The sequence below is a fragment of the Periplaneta americana genome, chromosome 1 (genome assembly GCF_040183065.1).
Source record: "Periplaneta americana isolate PAMFEO1 chromosome 1, P.americana_PAMFEO1_priV1, whole genome shotgun sequence".
Lineage (NCBI taxonomy): Eukaryota > Metazoa > Arthropoda > Insecta > Blattodea > Blattidae > Periplaneta > Periplaneta americana.
Window position 1 is genome coordinate 70,108,360 of NC_091117.1, and position 24,649 is coordinate 70,133,008.

At 34.2% G+C, this 24,649-nt stretch overlaps 1 protein-coding gene and 1 long non-coding RNA gene across 2 annotated transcripts in view; one reads left to right on the forward strand and one right to left on the reverse strand.

The window, feature by feature from the left end:
- Positions 1-24,649, forward strand: part of LOC138696640 (5-hydroxytryptamine receptor-like) — a 1,489,006-nt gene that overhangs the window by 96,641 nt on the left and 1,367,716 nt on the right. The window lies entirely within an intron of this gene.
- Positions 1-24,649, reverse strand: part of LOC138709030 (uncharacterized) — an 84,603-nt gene that overhangs the window by 1,901 nt on the left and 58,053 nt on the right. The window contains exon 2 of the long non-coding RNA XR_011334813.1: positions 3,122-3,220. This is a non-coding gene — a long non-coding RNA (uncharacterized lncRNA). The remainder of the gene's footprint in view (positions 1-3,121; positions 3,221-24,649) is intronic.

Here is a 24,649-nt window from a genome sequence, read left to right on the forward strand (position 1 = left end):
ACAGTAAGTAGAACAGAGAATATCAGGTGAACAGGAGGACTGCAAAACGAAGAGTGGAATATAAGGAGGAAAGAGGGAATAGGACACTAACGGGAACACAGAAGAACAAGGGGAATACAAGGAGAACAAGGGAAATGCGAGGGAAACAAGTGGAGTACAATATCAGGAGAAGAAGGGGAATACAGTATAAGGAGAGCAAAGGGAATTGAAGAAATACAAGAGAATGAAATGGAGTGCACGGGGAATATGAGAATTGAGGGGATCACAAAGAAAATAAAAAGAGAATGGAAACAGTAGCGGCGAAAGAAGTTCGCATTTTTGTGACGATCAATTCCAACGTTACCCGTCCATAACTAGTGAGGAAAAATACGTAGGTCTACGTAAAATTACGTGTAAAATACTTACTCTTATATTACCAGACACATTTAAGTGCAGGAGTGACACAGCCTTCGATTTTGTCTTTGTCCTGCTTTTAGCTTCTGTACTATACAATAGGCCTACATCTTACTACATTTTCTCAAGTAAATATGAAGGAATAAATTCTTAAGTTCCTGGCCGAAACACTTTATTATGTCAATCCTTCAGCTACCAGTCTGTATTAGAGAAAATAACAATAAGACACTGCACTTTTCCGTTTTTTTTTTTCGAATTTGATAATGATGCATACGAAATAAGCTCAAGAATGAAATGCAAACTGTACGCAACATTTATTTGAAGCGTTGATGAAAAGGCTGGAATAATCCTCAACTATGTAATTTCTCCCAGGATTCGATCTCGGAACTGCAAGTTTCGTAGTCAGGTACGCGGACTATTACTCCAAGCGGTGTACAGGTAATGAGTAAGAGCTCCCAGTTATAAAATGGAAAGAAAACGGTTAAAAACAATTTTGTTATCTACGAAATTGGCGAACTTTATGAATGGACTTTCCTTCACAAAAGGTAACTTAAATATAATTGCGACCCATGGTGAACAGAAAAGATAAGTTTCAGGAGCGATTAAAAGTACATTATTACAAATATTGCTTTTTTAAAAACCGATTTCTTTTTCTGTGAACCTGTGCTAGACAAACAATGTAGCCCAAGTCATGTTGGCGCATATCATTATTAAATGCCAATAACTCGATTCATGTAAAGAGACTGACAACACAAACCTGTACGTAAATTAAATAATAAATTAGTAATGCACTTTCCGCCTGTGTAAATTATTCTATTCCGTAATGGATATTTTTTATTATTACATAATTACTAAATGAATGGCTGATTTAAACAACAACCTATGTCACAAAAAGTAAAATTTAGGAAAACTGAAAAACAAAACTGAATTACTCTCAAATTATGATTACTTTAGTTTCACAAATTGTGTGCTCATAAAATGTTACCTTGTTTACACCTATTATGAAACACATAGACTTCCAATTACAACTGATTATTTAAATATTATTGTTTAAACTTTGTAAATATAGGTTGTTTTTCCAGTCAACATAAATGTGACACTACATCATCAGTATTTTATACTGTTTGTTATTGTTCAATTCGATAAAATCTCTATTAAAGCCTTGTTGAGTCTGACGAACGGGTGGTGCTTGTTTTGTCCAGGACAATTGTCGCTGAACAGCAATAACTCTTTAACTTCTTCACCAATATATTCATTTAAATACTATTGCCTTCGTGATAATTAGAGAACATGCTTGCCAGTTTTTAGATAATGGATGCAGAACACAGAGACAGTAAGCTGGTTAAGAACAAGGTGTCTTCCACAGGACTGCTTGGTAACTGTACATTTTGCACATAATCAAATCAGAGTCCCCAAGGTATTTTAGTTTTCTTGGAATTTTTAAGGCCTCCTGTAACGCAGTATAGAATATTTTGGCACGTCTTTTATCGATAATAAAATTAATTCTGCCATAGCAACCCTCTTGACTGGATCTGGTATTGGATTTTATCTTCAAATTTAACTGGTCACACGAGCACTAACTGCCAATCTATGGCCTTCAAAATCTAAGATTATAACTTTCTATGAATATTTTATTGTCGTATTCGTATTTTATTTATTCTATTTTATTTTAAATCCACCACCAACAGAAGCAGGCTTCCAATTACAGGTGGCTTTCATAGATATATACACAAAATACATAATAAGAGAAAAGAAAAAACAACAAAACAAACAACACAAACGAAAATAAGAAAATACATAATGGTAATAGATGCTAGAATATAGTATTACAGTTAATATAGTGCCAAATGTGAATATAATGATGCAAAATTATTTAAAAACTAGAGTGAAAACATTATAATACACTTCTTCATAATTTAAATATCTAAGGAAATACAATTCTTTTTATTATTGTATGAAATTTTTCAATTTTTAAACTAAAATCCAATTGAGAATCACAGTTTAAAGAGAGAGAGTTGTAAGTATTACACATAACAAACAATGGAGAGCTCTTGAAGAAAACAGTTCTAGGAATAGGAATAATAAAAGGTTGCCTATGACGTAATTCTATTCTTTTTACATTGAATTGAAGGAATTTAAGAAAATCACAGTTATTCAATATACCGTTAACAGTCTTATAGAGTATAATTTTAAAGTTTTAAATTATAATTAAATTCAAAGAGTAACTGATTACATGAAATTTTCTTGTCATAAGACGACACGTGATGTTTTTTGAAATATAAATAACGTAAAAATCTTTTCTGTATCCTTTCTATTTGCATCTGATGGGACTGGAACTGAAGTGACCATATTACAGACGCATACTCTAGCTTACTTCTAACTAGAGTTTTATATAGAGTATCAATAGTATTTATATATTTTAATTCTTTTGTATTTCTGATTATAAATCCTAATTTTCTATATGCATCAACCACCACGTGATTTAAGTGCATTTTAAAACATAAGTTGTGTGTAAAATAAATACCCAAATCCTTAAATGATTCTACCCTAGGTAACATCACACCATTAATTTCATACGAATTTTGAGGAACTGTCTTATTTTTAGTATATGTCATAAAGCAACATTTATTAAGATTTAACAGTTAGATGTAGGATATTTTGCCTTTAATAGGCTACGTTATACATTAATCGAACACTAAGGTCATGCTGTAGTATAAGTAATATATACTGTGAGTCTTCACCATCATGCCCGTGATGACTGACAAGTCGCGTGTCCGATGGGAGCCCGCGCTTCTGCCGCTAAGATTACTTTATGGCACGGTTTAAGCTGGAAAAGAATAAGAAATGAAACTGTGTTGGAAAGAGTGGGTGAATAAAGAATAATGCTGAAACTGATCAGGAAGAAGAAAAGGAATTGGTTGGGCTACTGGCTGAGAAGAAACTGTCTACTGAAGGATGCACTGGAAGGAATGGTGAACGGGAGAATAGTTCGGGGTAGAAGAAGATATATCATAGACGACATTAAGATATATAAGGCCACCGGTGTAGCTCAGTCTGTTAAGGCGCTTGCCTGCTGGTCTGAAGTTGCGCTCGGGCAAGGGTTCGATCCCCGCTTGGGCTGAATACTTGGTTGGGTTTTCTTCGAAGTTTTCCCAAACTGTAAGGCGAATGCCATGTAATCTATGGCTAATCCTCAGCCTCATCTCGCCGAAGACCATCTCGCTATCTTCAATCTCATCGACGCTAAATAACCTCGTAGTTGATACAGCGTCGTTAAATAACCAACTAATAAAAGATATATGAGTCATATGAGGAAACGAGAAGGAAGGCAGAAAATAGGAAAGATTGGAGAAAGCTGGGTTTACAGTGAAAGAACTGCTCTTGGACAGAACACTAAATGAATAAATGAAGCTAGAAAATAAATAATTTTCGCAAAAATGCACAAATGAAAAATTATACTTGGGCAAATTGCGAAATACTTGTGCAATATTATAAATAATTGTTCTGAAAGATAAAATTAATAAAGTATGCAGGAACAAAAAGTTATATAATTTGTTTCTTGGAGTTGTATTACTTTCAATCCATCTTACCACACTCTAGGTATACTTATGTAAGTAAATCATTACACGTAGGTATATTTAGAATCAATTACTGCTGAATTTACATCAATTAAAATACGTTAGTTTATGAGCACTCTAAAGTTTGAAATTATTTACTAGTAGGCAATTCAAGATTTATTCTTAGCAGAATGCTAACTCTTTTTACTGAAAGGCGATTTATAATTCCAGTTTTTACAAGATCCATGCAATTAAATCCTCGCTCACAATTTACAGTATACGCTGGAATTACATAAATCAATTAGACGAATTTGTTCACTTAACTTACATGAATTGCACCAACTCTTTAAAATCAATTCCTCAATATATAAGTTATTACTCAATACCTTTTTGAACATTTCCCATTCTATTAGCATTTCATTTAAATCCAGATTAGTTCAAAAACATTTTTGATTTCATTTTCTCCATTAGGCCTACCATCTTCGTTTCTGAAGTCCAATGTGGTTATCGCAGTTTTGCACATTTACATTCAAAGTTTGTTGCATTTCTAGAAGAAGAGTACCGTAGCAAAATGCGACAAATGCGACTGTGACTAATGCTGACGCGGGTAGTTAAGACCATTTAAATTCCTATCTACACTACGCCGTCTATAAATAAAATAGTTTATCTGTAACTTGACCTCTGGCGGTATTTGTTTAGCTGAGATTTTAAGGGAACGTCTTTACATCTGCAACACAAACATAAAGAATAGAAAATCTTATGCTTTAACGAGGCGAAAATCCAGACGTAAATTTCCTGACAGGCGAGTACCCTGTAGAAAAAAAAAAATATATATATATATATATATATATATATATATATATATATATATATATATATATTAAGGTTATTTAATAGATTCAGTGAAACAGGTTCTGTAAGTGACAGAAAAAAGACGACAAAAGCGCCGTGTTCTTACGAAGGAAAAAGTGGATGAAATTGGTGCGGCATTAGAGCGTAGCCCCCGCAAATCTCTGAGACGTTTAGCACAGCAGACAGGGATTTATAAAGCATTTGCGGGAATGGGAAGAAAATTATTCAATCTAAAGCCATACAGAATTACGGCCCCAAAATTAGGTACAAGAGCAGGCTTAATTTTTGTAATTGTGTGTTAGTAAAAGTAAATAATGAAGAAATTGATCCTGAAAGATTTTTTTATGTTGAGGCTTGATTACATCTGCATGGCTATGCGGCATCACAGAATGACAGATATTGATAAAAAGAGAACCAGATATTGTGCATGAAGCTCCATGGTAAGTTTTAACGAGTTAAGTTGCGCGAGCGCGCTTGCCATCCCAGTGGCAGAAGCGCGGCCTCCCGCCGGGTACTCGGCCGGTCAATCATCGCGGGCATGATGGCGAAGACGCACTGTAATTTAACTCGCATAAAAGCAATCACCGTCATCTGCATTATATAATAAAAATAAATTCACACTATACGGAATAAGTAAAACATTAACTGAAATGATTTGAGTGAAAAAACAACCTATGTCCTCCAAATAGTTTGTTTTTACACTCACTGCAATGTTGAGTACTGTTGAGCATACTATCCGGAACCGTGAGGTGTTGTTGATCTCAACACAAGTGTCTACCTATGTGGAGTAAGAATACCGAAAAAAAAACGGAAATAGCAAAAAATTGCATGTAGGTTGTTTTTGGAATCAGCAATTCAAATATATGCTACAATTTTCGCCCAACTCCCATTTTCAATCGTTTTCCATGCTCAATTTGCAAATATTCACTCAGATATTGTCGTTTATGATGTAAGAGTTTTGGAACAATTTGCTAATAATAATAATAATAATAATAATAATAATAATAATAATAATAATAATAAGTTCTATAACATTGAACAAGACGGTTAATTTAGTGTGTCGCTGTGACGTTATATAAAATGAGATACTATAATACCATGTCGGCACGAAGCAAACTAGTCGAGTACATGCGCAAAAATATAATTTAATATTTAGTAAGATTCAAAAGATACCAGGAAAGTAAATAAATAAATCAAATTCAAGCGACAACCTATAACCTATAGGGTAAGGTGGTACATTATGGATGTAGGTACAATAAGGATCACATTGACACCACTCGTGTTAAGAGATGTTGCAATGAAACCACAAATGAAACCAAAATCCAAGGCGAGAAGCGCAACAGTGTTAAAAGGAAGTGTGTTGGTGTCATCAAGGAATCACCAAAAAGAAAAGATGCATGTGGATTCTATTTTACAGTCCGGAATCCATAAGGAAAGGGGGCTGGATCTGTTGTCAGAGGTGAAACATATGGTGATATGAAATCTGTGTAAGTGGAAAAGGTAAAAAGAAAAAAAAAACAGTTTATTTGTGGCAAATGCCAGTGATTCTATGTACTATGTAGGGATCCGAATTGTACCCACTCAGGTACATTATGAATCATTTTTTGTTAAATGTAATTCATTTTTCAGTGTTTAATTTAATTGAAGTAATTTTGTTTAAACACGTGTATCATATCAGAAAATGTCCAAAGATTATGTAAGAATAAAATGATAATGCACAGTCATATATGTTGCTGGGAACAATAAAATCCGTCTTTAATGATCCATAATGTACCACCTTCCTATTACTTTTGAACTAGGCGCCATAGTTATCATTGATAGATAGTAGTGTTATTCATGTGCCGATCGACATGCGCTCAAGTAAAACAAGGAAACAGTAGTAGCAAGATGGCGGCAACTCTACGCGAGTGTACTATTGGCATTTGATCCCAGCATTGATACACGCCTTGTCTCGGGTTGGTAATGATGCATCCAAGACTAATCACATGTGACTATACGGGCTAGTATATCGTCTCCTTCGTCCTGTCTGCTTCGTGACGATCTCCACAGGATGACCGACGCGATGTTCGATACTTGTCCGTCCTTCAGACAACTTCTACACCCAATTGCGGGCAGCTTTATGTGATAGACAATGCTCATTATAGATAAACAGAATTTCTTTAATGAATATCATTAGTTACCAAACATTTCCCCAACAAAAATCGCACAAAGGAGCGCTGCTCGAAAAAGGTCCACTCTTGCAGAAGTGCCGCCATCTTCCAACGGCTGCTTCTTTGCTTTGCTTGTGCCCACATGAATCATCTTGATACCTGAATAATGCCGTCAAATAGCGCTAATAACTTCAGACGACTCATTCAGAAATGTTGGACGCTACTTTGATTTCTAAGTTACTGACTCTTCTTGTACATACACTGTGTCCACACTAAAAGTATACAGAAATAACAGCTTATATTGTAATTTGGATAAGGTTTCTTAAATAAATTTCTTCTGAATTGTATAGAGTAACTGAAAAAGGTTTTATTTCCACTATTAGGTCTACACTTCAACATAAGCACCATTTATAGCTCAACAGGTACCAAAACGATACTCAACCTTTCGCCAGGTGTTCAACATATCAGCTGTTATAAGCTCAACTGCTTGAATGATACGCTGTCTCAAATCAATCAAATTAGGAACGTTTCTGCTGTACACAACATTTTTAGTAAATCCTCACATTAAAAAAGAAGTTAAATCCGGGGATCTAGGCGGCCAGGAAGTTGGCCCATCCCTAACAATCCAACTTCTTGGGAAGGTTAAATCCAAAAACATTTTAACATTTCGATGAAAGTGTGGTGGAGCCCATCATGCTGAAATGTTAAACCTGGCGGAAATTGCGGAGTAGCAAAGTTCTCCAGCATATCAAGACACGTGACTCCCATCACTGTAGGTTCCATAAAAAAAGACTGTGCCAGTTACTCCATTTTTGTGCATTCTTAACCAGACATTGACTTTTGAAGAGTCCCTTTCATGTTCAATCACACTGTAGGGCAGTGGTGGGCAAAATGAACGCAACCCACAAGACAGGATTTAAATAGTAACTACATACTGTGGGAGGGGTTGCACTTTACAGTGCAGTGACGGATTTACAGACAGTTGCGCCGCTACGATCCTACCTACCATATATAATTCGAATAGTCCATTCACGTGATATTTAATTAATTATTTTTCAAAGCAATTTCTTGGAAATTGGGATTTATATCTGTGCATGCTATTTTCAGTTGGGAAAGGAGATGAGCATCGCTTAAGCGGAATCTGTTGCTGGATTTTAGAAATTTCATTTTAGAAAACAGCTGTTCGCATTGGAAGGTTGATGAATATATACCGTCATTTCCCATAACTATGGTCCTGGAACACAACTATGGTCCACGATACAACCATTCAAAGATCATTGTATAAGTAACTTAGACCGTTCGTAGATAGCTGCAGTGACTTGAATTCAAACTACAGTACAGAAAAAATATAGATAAATGACGTACTACGTTATGGAATACAAAATTTGAATAGTTGTATCGTGGACAATAGTTATGTTCCAGAACCATAGTTATGGGAAATGACGGTACCCATTATTTTTTTAACAAACTGTCTAAGCAGTGGATTTGTAGTACTGGACATCTTTTAAAAAAACTTAGCTCCCAGTAGACCTTTACATTCTGCTTTCAAGAAGCCATCATTCTGCAAATCCAGTACCTGTAACTGCAATTCTGGGATAACATTTTCAATTTAAACATGAAAAGCAGTGGCAAAAATATTAAAATCTTTCTCCATCCTTCGAAAATCACTGAATCTGTGTTCCTTGAACTCGTATAACAGGTGATTTATTTTAAGGATGTAGCTACATATTTAAGTTCGCGTCCTGAATTGTAACTGATCCTAAACATGAGAAATGAAAGAACCGCCTTTCTTGTAAGTGTGATATCCCCTCGATTCATATGATTCTGCGGAAGACATTATATCACTAATGAAGCTCCAAAGTACAGCAATCCAGTATAATCCACCACGTACACGCGCAGTATTTTCTTGGAGTGGCAATGCCGCAGGAATGCCCGCTATTGCTTAGGGATTCTGAGAACCCCATATGCGCAATTATGACGACTAACCTTCCCGCAAACGTGAAAGGTTACTTAATAATAATAATAATAATAATAATAATAATAATAATAATAAAAAACAATAATAATATTATTATTTATTATTATTATTATTTATTATTAATATTATTATTATTTATTATTATAATTATTGTTATTTATTTATTTATTTATTTATTTATTTATTTATTTATTTATTTATTTATTTATTTATTTATTTATTTATTCTGGCGAAGTTTAGGCCATCGGGCCTTCTCTTTCATTTTGCCAGAAACAAAGAACGTGATACAATTTTACAAACTAATATTTAAAGAACACTAATAAATAATTTATATAGTCATACAAGCACAAGTTGAGTAAAATAATGCTCACATACTAAATAATAATTACAATTAATTGCTTCGTCACTGAATAACAACAAATCGACATACCTGGGATTTTCATCGATACGCCGAATCATCTCATCACAGAAATTAGCTCTCTTGCGATAATCATCTGGTTTGAGTTGATAATGGATCTGAAGTTTGTAAACACGCATACGGAGACATTTGCGTAGAATCTTGTGAAGTGTTGAACGAGGAATCTGCAGTTCCCTACTATCCTGCCTAATTGATTTACGTGGGCTTCTAGCAAATGATTCACGCATCTGATCCACAGTCATTTCGACCAAATGCTTTTTAGGATGTTTCCCTGTCTTTGAAATCAAGCTTCCATTATCTCGTAGAGTTCTATCCTACTCGTAAATGGATTTGCGTGTAGGAGGATCCACATTCCATTCCCTCCGTATGCGCCGCTGAACACGCGTAACTGAATTCAATTCTGCAAACCAGAGCACGCATCGAACTTTTTGCTGTACCGTCCACATCTCTATTGACAAGGAACTAGACTGATAAATGCAAATTTTCATTCATGCAGGAATAAGCTTGAAACAAAACATTTCACACAACAATGGTCATGGGAGGTATGAAACGAAATCTTGGAGAGTTTTTCTATCGATTGAGCTTTATCTTAAGGAATTATAATATACGGTTGTGAAATTATAAGCTATTATTTCTGTATACTCTTACTGAGTATACAAACACATTCATAACGTTATTGAACCGGAACCTAGAACCGAGGTTCTCGTGTTTGCTTTGTTTGTGCAGCTTTACTTGCCTTGTTGTGATACATGTTTAATGCATTTATGTAAATTGAGGGACAAAATTCAGCATTGGAAAGATGGGAATCTACCCCGATATGTATCACTAAAATTTATTGCATTCTTTATAAATAATGTTATTTGAATTGCTGAACCTTCCTAAATCTTTAATGAGAGTCAGATTTAGTACGTTACACGGCATTACATTAATATATTTTCATGCTGTTTATACATCACATTGTCATTTTTTGTTGACTTTGTGCGGTATGAATTATGCCGTGTACAAAATATAACTATAAAAAAGAATTAAAGCTGATATATTTTTAATGTAAACTTAGCGTTTTCAACTTTTAAAATAAGAATTGCAAAGGTATAAAGTATAAGCAGCACTAAAAAAAGATAAAAATATTAAAGTGTATATAGTTAATCATGATCAACCTACTAAACTATTTAATAATCTAATTGGCTTAAACGTCTATTTCGCCTTCAGTTTTAAGAAATTGTTTTTAATTTTCCTTTCGTTTCTTTAGAACAACCTAGATTTCAATTTGTTTTGTACTTCTACGTGAGCGGATTCTAGTTTTTCTACCAGTGGCCGTGTATTGAATTTATGTTATATTAATACTAGAGACCGGATTTTAAAGGGAAGATTTTTCATAAAAAAAGGACAAAAAAGGGAAAGTTATAGCAAAAAAAAAAGGACTTGAAAAAGGACTACATTAGTCCTCAAAACTCACTTCAGGACATTCATGGATATATATGGGACACACAATCTTACATGTATCTATTCACAACATAAGGAAAATGTTATATTTGGTATGGTCAAAAAAAGACTTCAAAAAGACTGTACTACTCCCTCAGAAGGGTGTTACTTTAATTGAAAACATACTTCGGCACATTCATGGATACATATAGCACACACAAGCTTATATTTATCTCTGCACAACATAAGAGAAGTGTTGTACTTGATCACATTCAAAATTGTATTATGTTTCAATAAGAGTCTGTCTCTTTGAATGCAGAATGTCTTTATAAACAGAAAATGATCGCTCAGCATCACCTGAAACCAGAGGTGAAAATTTTCTTTTTATCCTGAACTCTAAATCCGCACATTATATTAGTTTTTCAACATTTGCAATCAGAAGAAGAGCGATATTTATTTTTGCTTGATCAGGAAGTTATAGGCGTATCGGAAAAAATATAGGAAAATTATCTAAATGTTTGCGATATTCTATCAAAAAAGTACTAAAATAAGAGATGTTTTTAAAAAAAGGGAAAAAAAGGGAATATGGACTGAAAAAGGGGGGAAAGGGAAGTCAAAACCACATAATTTGATCGGTGGAAGATAGTTTTGAACATCGTAATTAATTACTTCATGTTTCGTATTGAAATGGAAAAAAAAAGCGATTCCCTTTCAAATCCGGTCTCTAGTTATAAAACTTAAACAGTGCGTATGTTCCATTTTCTTATCGGTAACAAGCAAACATTCTCATTTGGGTAGATAAAAAGTTTTTTTCTTCTTTTCACCATATTAATAATGTCAAAACGAGTGCTTCTACAAATTTTGGCCACTCGATCGCAATTATGAGGGTCGTGAAAGAAATAAGTTTCCCTGTAGCCGTTTACAGAAAGAAGAAAACTTCATTGGAAAAATGTATTGGAACAGATGTAACAACTGTTGAGCTACTTTTCAATATATTTCACATCGGAATTGAGACATTCGTCATACCATGAGATCGACAGAGAAGTGCAGATGGCTGTCACACACACTGGTTCCGATCTCAGATGGCAGAACTCTGCGACACAGGGATATAAATGTTGATTCTACGGTATGGTTCATGCTTCAATTCCCATGGAGAATATGTTTAAAAATAGCTCAAGAATTGCTTTATCTGTTCCAATAAATCTTTCCATTAAATTGTGTTTTCTTTCTGTAAACGGCTTCAGGGAAACTTATTTTTTCGGACTTCGAATTGCGCTCGAGTAGCCAAAATCTGTGTAAGCACTTATTTTGACATTTTTAACATGGTGGAAGGAAAAAAAAAACTTTTCTATCTACCCCCCACGAGAATGTTTGCTTTGTAAGCGGTGCAGAATAACTCCAATTATTCGTATAATTGGGGATTGTCATGATCCGGGTATACAGAAATCTGGATGATTGGACCAGGAGTGAAAATCACTCCAGAAACATTTATTTTTCAACATATTATAGTAGGCTTACTGCATGTGTTGAAATAAAAGAGTTACAAATATCTAAATACCAAAAGAATTTCTAAAGGTATAAAAAGTATAAATATTTAAACGCTTAAAAACATATTTTAAGTGCTGTACATACAATTAAACATTAAAAGAATCTCGTCATAATTTAGTACCGAACAGAACATCATTTATGTATGTACTGCACTCTAAAACGAAATGTTTACAGTCTTTTGAAGGAAAGATTTTTTTTTCTGTCACAGAAAAGTTAATTTCTCAGTTTTCTGAAGCTCTATCCGGATAGTTGCCGATCCAGATATGAGGTGTTTTGATAATTATAGTTCTATGAGTGTTCTACTTTCATTATCCATAGCAGTGCTACCGGTTTCGTCATGCGGCCCAAAAGAATACATAACTTATAATCAATACCATTAATTGTTATTAAAAAATCAAAAATACAAAACTTGGTGCACAAACTTTCCTCATAGAGTATTATATCGCTGAGTCAAAACACGTTGCTTTTTCTTACGCGGAATGTCTTGTACACTTGCAGTTTCTCAAAAATGTTTGTTACAACTTTATGCATTTTAGTACGACTCAGAACTTTGACACTTAGAAATTCTCTGCAGAACGTATTTCCACATGTAAGGCAAAGTTATTGAATGCATGAGAACAAACATACTCTCTGTTGAATAGAAAAACCGATGAACTTTCATTCAGATAGTACTGACAGCCAGAGGTTGAAGGAAACTTAACTCCCTCCCATAGGCACACGGTGAATCCAGACTTTTTTTGTTTGTGTTGTTTCATCTTGACCTTGATGTTAGGCTTTAACTCTTGATGTCCCAATGTCACGTACAGGTGCCGCTTCCTAACAAGCTGTTCAAAATTACCAGTAAATATATTTAAACAAAATCGCCGTCGAAAATGCCTTAATAGATATCTGGTAACTGAATTTCAACCATTTTTGGCAACTAGCTCGTAAATCTGCAGCAGTAGAGAAGAAAACATCAGCGTGGATGCAGAAGAATCTCAACTTTGTGCGCACTTCACATAATAATTTCTTGTGAAAGTAGAACTAAGGGTTAAGTAGTTTTATTTTTGTTTCCATATATACATTACTAAACTACTTACATTTAATACGCAATTTTCATAAACAAGTAAAAAATGTGCATATAGAGTATACAGGGACTACAAAGTGGCATGTCACCTCCAGGTGACGTTGGTCAGATACATTAAACGTCCAATCTCATTATATTAGTATAGTTATGTTACTTATTTTTCTTTTATAGTCTGGATGTGTATGAAATACTGGAGATGATAGACGAAGATGCAGTTGGAGCATCGTCTATAAGTGATGTTACCATATTTCCACCAGCTGATGGACCAGTTATGGATGAGGAAAGTGGTGACGAAACAACCAGTGACATCAACCTTCTTGCAGGAAAAATACTCAGATCTACATTTGAAGTCAACGTTACTTCTGCCAATGACGTACTAATAGATAATGATGAAGGAAATAACCCAAGACCATCAACAATTGACCAGATAACAATGTCCAATTCTTATATTGAGGAAATAAACACTCAAGTTTCAACACACAAAAACAAACTACCGAATTCACATGGAAGAAATGATTATGGTCTACGAAAGAAAACACAGTGTTATTCTGACATTTCTCGCGATGAAAGACAATCTATTTCTAGTATTACACTTCGGCAGAGAAAAAAAAAAAACAAAATCTACTTCTAATATTTCTTTTCGTAATAAAGAGTGATCTGACAAAGAAGAAATCTTTACTTGTAAACCTGGAAGAGGCGACGTAGATGAAACATTTGCAGATTATAATGAACCGAAACTTACTCCTGTCTAATATTTCGAGCTCCTGTTCAGTGAAGAAATACTCGCTGTCATGTGTGAAATGTCAAAATTGTATGCCCTCCAAAGAAATCATTCTATTGAATTGGACAAAAATGATATAAAACGTTTACATTGCCATTCTCTTACTGACGGGCTACATGTCTCCCCAAAGCATAACAATGTATTGCGAAACAAAATCAGATGTACACAATGAACTTGTATCCAATACCATGAGGAGAAGTAGGTTTACAGAAATCCATTAATATTTACATCTTTCGGACAATTTCAATCTTTCTCCTAATGATGAATTTGGTAAAGTCCGAAGATATTTCGAGATTCTAAATGATAATTTTGGTCAACAGTTTGAAAAGGAATGGTCGAGGCACAAATCTATTCCTGAAACAATGGTTCCCTATTATGGGAGACATAGTGTCAATCAGCATATTCATGGAAAGCCATTGCGTTTTGGATATAAACTATGGTCAGCAGCTTCATGTCTTGGCTATCTCGCTGCATTTGAACCATACCAAGAAGCTAAACAGGCCAAGCAGAATATGGGTTAGTAGCTGCTGTTGTGTTGGAACTTGAAAGCAGATTACCGGCAGCTTTTTCAACTTAGTTTTTACTTTGACAATTTCTTCACAAGTCTCAAGTTGTTGTCAGTTCTTACTGAACACAAATGGAGGAACAGGAACCATTAGAGAAGAACCCATGGGAAAGTGTGTGGTTGAAGAATGATGCTAAGCACATCAGAAAGCGCAATCGTGGTGTAATATCTTTCGCTGTGACACAGGATGATGATATTATTCGCTGGCATGATAATATTGTCACTCTTGCTTCAAACTGACACAATGTAACTCCAATTTTGAATGCAGATTGAGTCAGTGTTATTGCAGGGAAACGAAGCAAAATTCAAGTGGATTGCCCTTCGGTTATTGAATAGTGCATAAAATACATGGGCGGAATAGATAGATTTGACAAAAATGTTCATTCTTTGAAAGTGAGCTTGCATGGAACGAAATGGTGGTACCCACTTTTTGCATTTGGTCTCGATGTAACCTGTCATAATGCGTGGTTAGTATCAAGAAGAGATGCAATACAAAAAGACTTGACTTATTGTGAATTCCGGCGAAATATCGTGCAAGAATGTTGTGGTCTCTATGGGAAAGATCCATACAGACATCCAGCCAGCTATTCAGTCTCATCCAGTAGTATTATTACATATATGCTATTTTAAATATTCTCCACTGAATAAAATATGATATTGCAGTCATTAAATGTGACAATAAGATTTACTGCCCAATGTCACCTACAGGTGACACCCTTACAGTCCGTTTGTAAATATGATTTTCGATGAATTCTCAATAAACAAGACTTTTATAGGTTATAATTAACATTATTTAGTCATTTATGAACAATTTGTACATCTGTAATGAGTTTGGGCTAAGACGGGTTAATATTGGGCAGTGTACACAGCGTTATGCGCATAGAAGAAATTCATAACACAGATGTAGTAATAATTACTTCCTCTTAGCTGTAAGAAAATAAAATTGACACCCTTTATGAAAAGGCGTTTGATGAAATATACAGAAGTATTTTAGTTAATCCACTAAGAGATTCAAAATTACCACAAAATATTATCAAAACATTATTTTTTTAACAATATCATTACCAAAGTTAGGTCAAGTGAGAAATGAATCTAAAAAAGCAGTGATGAAATTATTACAACATCTTTTTTGACATACAATGTATCATCTGTACTGAGAAATTCATTCTGATAGAGAGTATACGTTTTAGGATTTTTTCGAATGGAATTTTGTGATATGAAACGAAGTATATCAGAGCTAAATTATACAACGATCAAAGATTTCTTAATTAATGGCAGCGAAATTTCTGCCTCCTGTTTAGATAATATACGCATTTTCTTCTCCTGCAGCCAAGTGCGTAGACATGAAGCTTGTAATTGAATAGTTTCCAAATTAAATATGAATTGTATGAAGTGAAGTTATACTCTGATAAGATAGGCCTAACAGTCGGCGTGCAAGTGTACCCGAGACAAGCCTACTGATAACGGAAGTGTTTGGTACTGAAAATTTAAAGAATAGAAAAATGCAGTGTAATATCTACAGTTACTCACTTTAATATTCGGCCAGATCCTTTTTTCAGGTTTTGTTGTTTTTATAATGCAGAAGAAATTGGACTAAGCATAAAATAAAAATTGAGAATGATGTGCTGATACTTAATAGTAATTTAATCAAATACACAAAATTTCAGACCATTACACAAGTGAATTAATAGTACATTATGCAAAGAGCCTATAATGGTAGTAATTAAGACGCGAGTTTCATAACTTTCATACGAGCGTCTTAATTACCATTATAGGCAAGTTTCATACGACTTTTTATGCTCGACCATATTTCTAACTTGAAATTATTTATAAGTATTCATGTTATGGTTATCTAAGTGAAGAGCGGAACTGACCTTCTAAATTGTGAGATGTGCGCAGAAGCGAAAGTATTGATTTTTTCCGAGGAACGGATGTCATTGACCTTGATATAATCTAGAGAATAACATGAACATTAATCTTCATATAAGCTGGAAATTGATTTAGAATTGAAAAACGAGATGAAAAATTGAATTTATTTGAATATTATTTACAATTAACGCTAATTATTATAGTAACAGAACATAACCTTCTGCGAAAGTATTGGATTTTCAGCCTCCGTGACGTTTCGCTAATTGTCTTTCGATTGCATATCCGAGAATAATCGATACTTGCGCTTTCATATTGCTACAATGGTGTTTTCTGATTGGTGGAGCACCTGAACTTTAATGAATAGGTGTACTTTAATGGGGTCCAAGAAAGAGCTGCTACCAGGTTATAATTACTACAATTGGGCATGGTCGAGCATAAAAATATGTTTATATTAACGACCACAAGAGCGCGTCACTTTAAGATTCGGCCACTTCATTTGTTTACCTGAGCATGGTGTTGCTGCCCCATTAGGTACAGTGTGTTCTATGCTTGCTATTCTGTCTGCATATGTTCTGAAGCATCTGCTGCTACAGTATAGGGCGTAAAGGTAGGAATCAACATTTGAACAGAGATAATTCTTAATTTTCCATCATGCAAAGGGTGAATCTGAAAGAGAAATCAATAAAATATTAAATATATTAAGAAGCATAATTGGGAACATAATAAAGAGATATGAAGGGTACACGGGAAAAACGAACAATGTCACATTTCCATTAGAGGTGGGATAGTGATCTATTTCAGTATATTACTGCAAAATTTATTGATGTTTCTACTTGAAATGAAAGAAATGATGAGTGTATCCGTGGTTTTAATTCTCCTTTACCAGTTTTAATAAAAATAATACTACAGTTTGTAGTAATACAGTGAATTAGATAATGACATCAACCTTAAGAGCATTGTGACATTGTTCGTTTTTCCCGTGTACCCTTCATATAGGTAAGGAGGAAGATAGATTAGAGTCGATATTCCAAAAAGGATAACCAATAATACTGACTGATTGGGAAGAGAGATTAATAATTCGGAAAATAAAGAACAACCCGAGACTAAGTGCTCCAAAATTAACAGGTGAACTCTTTGAAGGGAGTAGAAAAGTGTCGACCCAGAAACTTCCGAAGGTAATAAGAAAAGTCGAGTTCAATGGCAGAGTGGCAAGGAAAAAGCCCTTCATTAGTGAGATGAACTGAAAAAAGAGGCTGCAGTTCGCTAGGAAATATGTAAATAAAGATGTTTCTTGCTGGAATAGCGTAATTTTTTTCAGACGAGAGCAAGTTTAATGTTTTTGATTCAGTTGGCAAGATAAATGTGTGGGGGAAGCCAAACGAAGAACTTGAAATGAAGAATTTGCAGCCTACTGTGAAAAATGAAGGAGGCAGCATCATGATCTGAGGTTGCATCTCTGCAGCAGGAGTTGGAAAGGTGACGCAAATCGAGGGAATATTGAAGAAGGAAGACTATCTTCGTATGTTGAAGCAACACTTACACAGAAGTGCAGACATATTTGGGCATAAGGGACATATTTAAATTTTACCAGAATAACGACCCTAAACACAAATCCTATCTTGTGAGGAACTGGATCCTGTATAATTGTCTCAAAGTTATTGACACCGCTTCCCAAAGCCGTGACCTGAACCCCATATAAAATCTTTGGACTGAGCAGAAATCACGAACGTGAAAAACACCTTCAAAATCAAAAGGTGAATTAGAAGAAAAATAAAGAAGGAATGGGCTAAAATACCCCCGGAAATCATTAAGAGATACATTTCTAATATATCACAATGCTTGAGAGGAGTTTTAAGAAGAAGAGGATATGCTACAGGTCAGTAAATGTTTTTAGTTTAGTTTATACGGCGGATGAATTTAGTTAAAATTGAAGTGGCCGAATATTAAAGTGACTATGATAATTGTGAATTTTTGGTTAAGAATTTATTTTTGTGCTTTATAATGAAGAATAGACTGATTATAGTAGTATTTGAAAGAGGAATTGTTGACTAAATTTTTTGCTGTTCATATTCTTCATTAACATAATTAGAATAAATATTGATTTGGTTACAAACCTAAGTGGGCGAATATTAAAGAGAGTACCTGTATATGTGAAGATTGAAGTGGATAACGTTTATAGGAGCCAGTATTACTCTGATATGGAAGCGAAAATCTCGCCGAGTAAATTCGTGGTATCGCAAGCGAAAAGGACGATATGATATTTAAAGTAAAAATAGTGACCAGAAATATCAAAAGTGTCATAAATAATGGAAAATTACGTTTGAGGGAGTGTAGATACCTCAAAACGAACGAAAATAACTCTGTAAGATGAAGTAGCTATAATTCATAATGAATATACATAACTATAAAAGTGATCAATGTAAAAAAAAGGTAATTTTAGAAAAAAATCTTTCAGTTAATTTGATAAATATTTATATAAGTTGATTACGAGTATATTTGTAATGGGTGTGACAATTCTTACGGTGACTGAGATGTCCCTGTCACGCAGGCGGCTCGGGATCGAGTCCCTGTGAGGTCTAGATATTTAATTTAAAAATCCATAATACCATTGTGGCGGTTAAGGTCTTTTCCGGGATTCTCCCTTTTCCCCATATTAGGTATCTACATCATTCCGTCAACATTTCTCCATTTCGTCATCATTCCATTGCGTTCCCACGGCTGGCGACGCAAGAAGGAGGCTGGCCCAGTGACGACGGAGGTTGTCTACTCGAAACTTGGGTACAGTACGATTATGGCGCATATCTCCGGCTACTGTCAGGACTAAATTTTAGTCCTGACAGTCGCCGGAGATGTGCGCCTGGGTCAGGCTATTCCATTTAGTTTCGCCAAGAGGTGTTTGGATTAGTCACTCGCTTGCCTTCGGAGCGATCGGATGTCATGCGTGCGATAGAGCGGTATGTTTCTAGTACATTTAAGCTGTACTGCATTCCTTTACCGACCTCTCGCCCTTATCGCTACTCCGGAACTCTCCCCACTACTCCTATTACTTTCCCTCTTTCGCGTCGCTGAGTTGTCAGGACTAAATAATTGGTCTGTACGCAGCGAACATTTGTGTAGTCAGCCGGTGTGGATTTGGAAATACGCCTAGCTTGAAGGTTAGTGGAATAGATCGTGAAATGTCCCAGTTATGGGTCATAACGTCCCACTCCCGAAATTCCATTCTATTCCAATGTCTGTGACACGGTATTGTACGAACTAGACCGTAAAAATTAAATTATGGTTTATTTAACGACGCTCGCAACTGCAGAGGTTATATCAGCGTCGCCGGATGTGCCGGAATTTTGTCCCGCAGGAGTTCTTTTACATGCCAGTAAATCTACTGACATGAGCCTGTCGCATTTAAGCGCACTTAAATTCCATCGACCTGGCCCGGGATCGAACCCGCAACCTTGGGCATAGAAGGCCAGCGCTATACCAACTCGCCAACCAGGTCGACTAGACCGTAAATCTAAGAAATTAATAAGATGATTATATACCAATAATAAAGTGGCTTAACGCTTTCCAAGGACTTTCGTAAGTCCCCCGTCCTGTTGCTATTTTAGTTCAGAATTCGTTGCTTTGGGATGTATAAACTTTTTATAGGTTCTTTTATCGAGTTTATATTGTATTTGTTACTCTGAAAATAAAAAGTTGTAAGCTATTAACTTATAATTAAATTATAATAAACAAATTGAAATGGCAAGTAAGATTTAAGCTTTGCTGCTTTAAGCGTTCTCGTTCTTGGAATAAGGATATGCAGTAAGTTTTACAAATGATTTGAGAACTGTTATCATAATTATGCTGCATAATGAATGTTGAACTTAATTGCCCCATAAACCCTCAAATATCACATGCAGCCGTTCATTATATCCAGTTCTGCACAGTTTAAATAACGCTTCATGATCGTTACAACACAGTAATATTATTATGAAACATACTAATTATACGTTGGATTTCGTACAGGCGCGTGTCTGTTTTCAAATTCCAGATCCTTTACATATGTGTATAAAGAAATCGTTTACTGAGATTTTGTTAATTGTGAATACAATAGCGATCAGTGATTCATCCATTACCTCCCTCTATCTATCGTAGTTTTTCCAGTTTTTCGTCTTCCATTTTTCTTAATTAATATGTATTTTCTTAATTTCCAAAAATTCGTTCTTTTTTCATTATTTTCAATCATATTCTTACCTGTTTTGCTCTCTTTAACTTTCTTCATTTCTTTAATTATTTTCTCATATTTTTCTCTTTTACCCTTCCTATTTTCGTACTAGTCTTTTCCCATTAAATTATTTTAATTCTTATAAATAAGGCTTATAATAGTTTCACCCTCCAAAATCCGTTTCAAAATTGTATTAAACAGCTTTCTTCCGATATCTCGACCCATTATCAAGGTATTTTCACTATCGTTTTCTTTCTGATTAAAAATTTCTGTAATTTCTGACGTGTTTCCAATCTTCTGTTTCTGTTTTTTTTTTATTCGCCTTTTCTATTTTCCATTCACTCTCCCATATATCAGAGTTTTACTTTTAAGTAACTAATAACCCTATAGTCTATATCTTCTTCCCTTCTTACTTGTCCTACATTTTATTCCTTATTTCCATCCCTCTTATACACTGTATATATATTTCTATATAAGAAGTGTAGTAGTAGTAATAATAATAATAATAATAATAATAATAATAATAATAATGTTTTATTTTATTTGGTATTGAGCCTTCTCTTCCATTCAACCAGTATGATAGAAAATTACATAATTAATATAATATGATACAATACATAATTAATAGAATACAGTAAGTTCCTTTTATCTTTCCAACATACCAATAAAATAATTATGTAATAATAATAATAATAATAATAATAATAATAATAATAATAATAATAATAATATCTAAATACAATAAAATTAAAAACTGATTGTAATGATTAATTAATTTATTAATGATTATAATTATATATTACATCCAATTATATACCAGGCCTAGAGTTTAATATACAGCGTGGAAAGTGAAATAGCCTCGCAGATTTTCAGAGCGAATACCTCATGTTGTATGTAACAAAAAAAAAAAATAGTACCATATTGATAGAAAGTTTATAGTTTTTTATTTTTTCAGAAAAAAATGTTTTTTTTTTTTTTCCAAATGTTTAACAGTCTCTTATTCGATAACTATTGCAAGTAGGATCGTGATTTTAGTCCATTTCGTTAGGAAATCAATTAAAAAATAATTTATCCCTCTGGCGTATTTCAATAGTGTGGACGGTTTTCGTGTAAACCTCTACATTCAAGCCATTGAACAGTGCGAGCAAGCGACAACGTCTTGGCAGAGAACAGCTCACCTACCTAGACACACCGAGTTCATTGACCCCGTACATCTGTATCACGAGTACAGTATGTTAGCGACGATGTTGCCGGACTGGTGAAACTTCAAACTTAATTTTCTATTTAACCGTGCATTTAATCACAAAACGAAATATAGGTTTTCTATTCATTTAAGTGTACTCTATCGTCCCTTTCAATCTGCAAGGTTATTTCCTTCCAACCTGTATAACATATGGAACACAGGATGAATCTAAATTCCAGGAGTTGTAGAGCACGCCAACTAAACAATTACAGATAGGAAACAAATGGCAAGAAACAAATTTTATTGTTCACAAGTTTCAGGTGTTGATTTTTATTTGAAAATAAATTTACGCTTTATCACCTTACTTTTAACTGTATTTGTTATGCAGTCATATTCATCTTAATAATTTTAATTAGTTAACAAAAATAAAATTGCAACTACATGGATGTAATTGCACAATAATTTAAGAAAAACAGATTACTGCAGATTTTGTTCAAAGAGTAATCCTCCTGATTCGATACATGCTCTGCACCTCACAAACTTTGGCCGCTTTAACATTCCAAACATATCAAGAGTTTGTCTTCACTCATAGACCATGGCCATATGAAGAAACGTAAAGAAGGTAAACTTGCGAATTCTAAATGAGGCAGTAGAACAAGTGGACAGCTTCAATTAATACTTGGGGTGTACTATAAGCAGTAACATGAGCTGCTGCCAAGAAGTCAAAAGGAGAATAGCAATGGCAAAGGACGCTTTTAATGTAAAAAAGAGCATCTTCTGCGGACCTCCGGAGAAATAACTAAGGAAGAGGCTAGTGAAGTGCTTTGTATGGAGTGTGGCATTGTATGGGACAGAAACGTACATTACGACGAACCGAATAGAAGCTAATAGAAGTATTTGAAATGCAGGTATAGAAAAAGGATGGAGCGTGTGAAGTGAATAGAGAGAGTAAGAAATGAAGTTGTGTTGAAAAGATTGAGTAAAGAAATAATGATGCTGAAACTGATCAGAAAGAGGAAAAGGAATTGGCTGGGTCATTGATTGAGAAGAAACTGCCTACTGAAGGATGCACTGGAAGGAATGATAAACAGGAGAAGAGTTCGTGGTAGAAGAAGATATCAGATGATAGATGACATTAAGATATATTAATCATATGCGGAGACAAAGTGTAAGGCAGAAATAGGAAAGACTGGAGAATGCTTCGTTTGCAGTGAAAATCCTAGCCTTGGGCAGAACAGTATGAATGAATGAATGAGTGAGTGAGTGAGTGAGTGAATGAATGAATGAATTAATTAATTAATGAATTAATTAATTAATTAATGATTTGAATAATGAATTTTATGGGAGGTTATAATTAAAAAAAATGCACATTTCAAGTGATTTTATCGATAACTCACGGTTTGTTGCCCTTCTGTTATCGTTAAATATTAACGGAAGTTTTTCAAGAGTTCTACAGATCGTACTTTCTGTGGTCTGTTACATTAATGAGTTACGCCTTACACATTGTCGTAACGTTACTCCTACTTCGCCAAATTAACTTTTTGTTTATACATATTTACTTGAAGAAACTTAGCATTTTTGAGTTGTGAGGGAAGAAAAGATGTATAATACTTCCATTTACATATCTTCACATGAAAAGTCAAACAGACTCATGAAGAACAATGAATCTTTGCTTCATATTTGCTATTAGGTGCATCAGAAATGGGATCTCAGTTCTACACGAATGTATAGCTTACTTAATACCGTAAGTGTGAAACCTAACCATTTTTCCCCCATAACTACATAAGCTAGTGGATTATGGTGACTTTGTAGTTCGCAGGTTGAATTTTCTTTTGCCAACATCGTTTCGAATTTCGGTACTGGTAGTGATTTTATAACTATAATGTTGGCAGCAGTGACACAAGTTGTCGGTAGTTTAAATTCTGAAAATTCAAATTTTTCTAGACTTCTGAGCCGATTACTGAAAGCTAGTGAAATTTTAACATGCTAATAATTAATTAATATCAGTATTAATATTAATACATAATAGTTATTGTATGTGTTACTTTGTGTTGTGGTTACAATTCAAGATTAGAGTCAGGTAGGCTAAATATAAATAAACATAACATATTTCGTGTGATATATGCCCTTGGGTAATCGATTGAAATACCATTCCACATTTTAATTAATTTCCTTTGTGTTTACACGTTTATTACAATAATGGAGTAAACATTCTTAAACATACATTTCAACGTGGCATTCGTTTTCCGAATTCGTATTAACATTTCATGTGATTAAACAAAATACATTTTTAGGTTAGGTCTCGTGAATCGTAAACTGTTTAATCAAAGCATTGAATTTCATGTTGTCAGAAAAATTACATTTCAGTATTAGATCATACACTGATCTACTAACTACTAACATAATGTGCGAGAGATCCAGACGAAAAATATACTCTTTCACAAATTATTGAACGTTTTAGGAAACACCTCCCCAAGACAAAGATCAGATGTGGTAAATAAGCAAGACATCGTTATTGTTAATAATAGAGTATACAGTATTATTATCATAATTGTTTTATTATTATTATTATTATTATTATTATTATTATTATTAGTATTATTATTGTTACGGAAATTTTACTTGAAGCAAGTAAAGCGATCGGTTTGGAAGTAAATCCCGAAAAA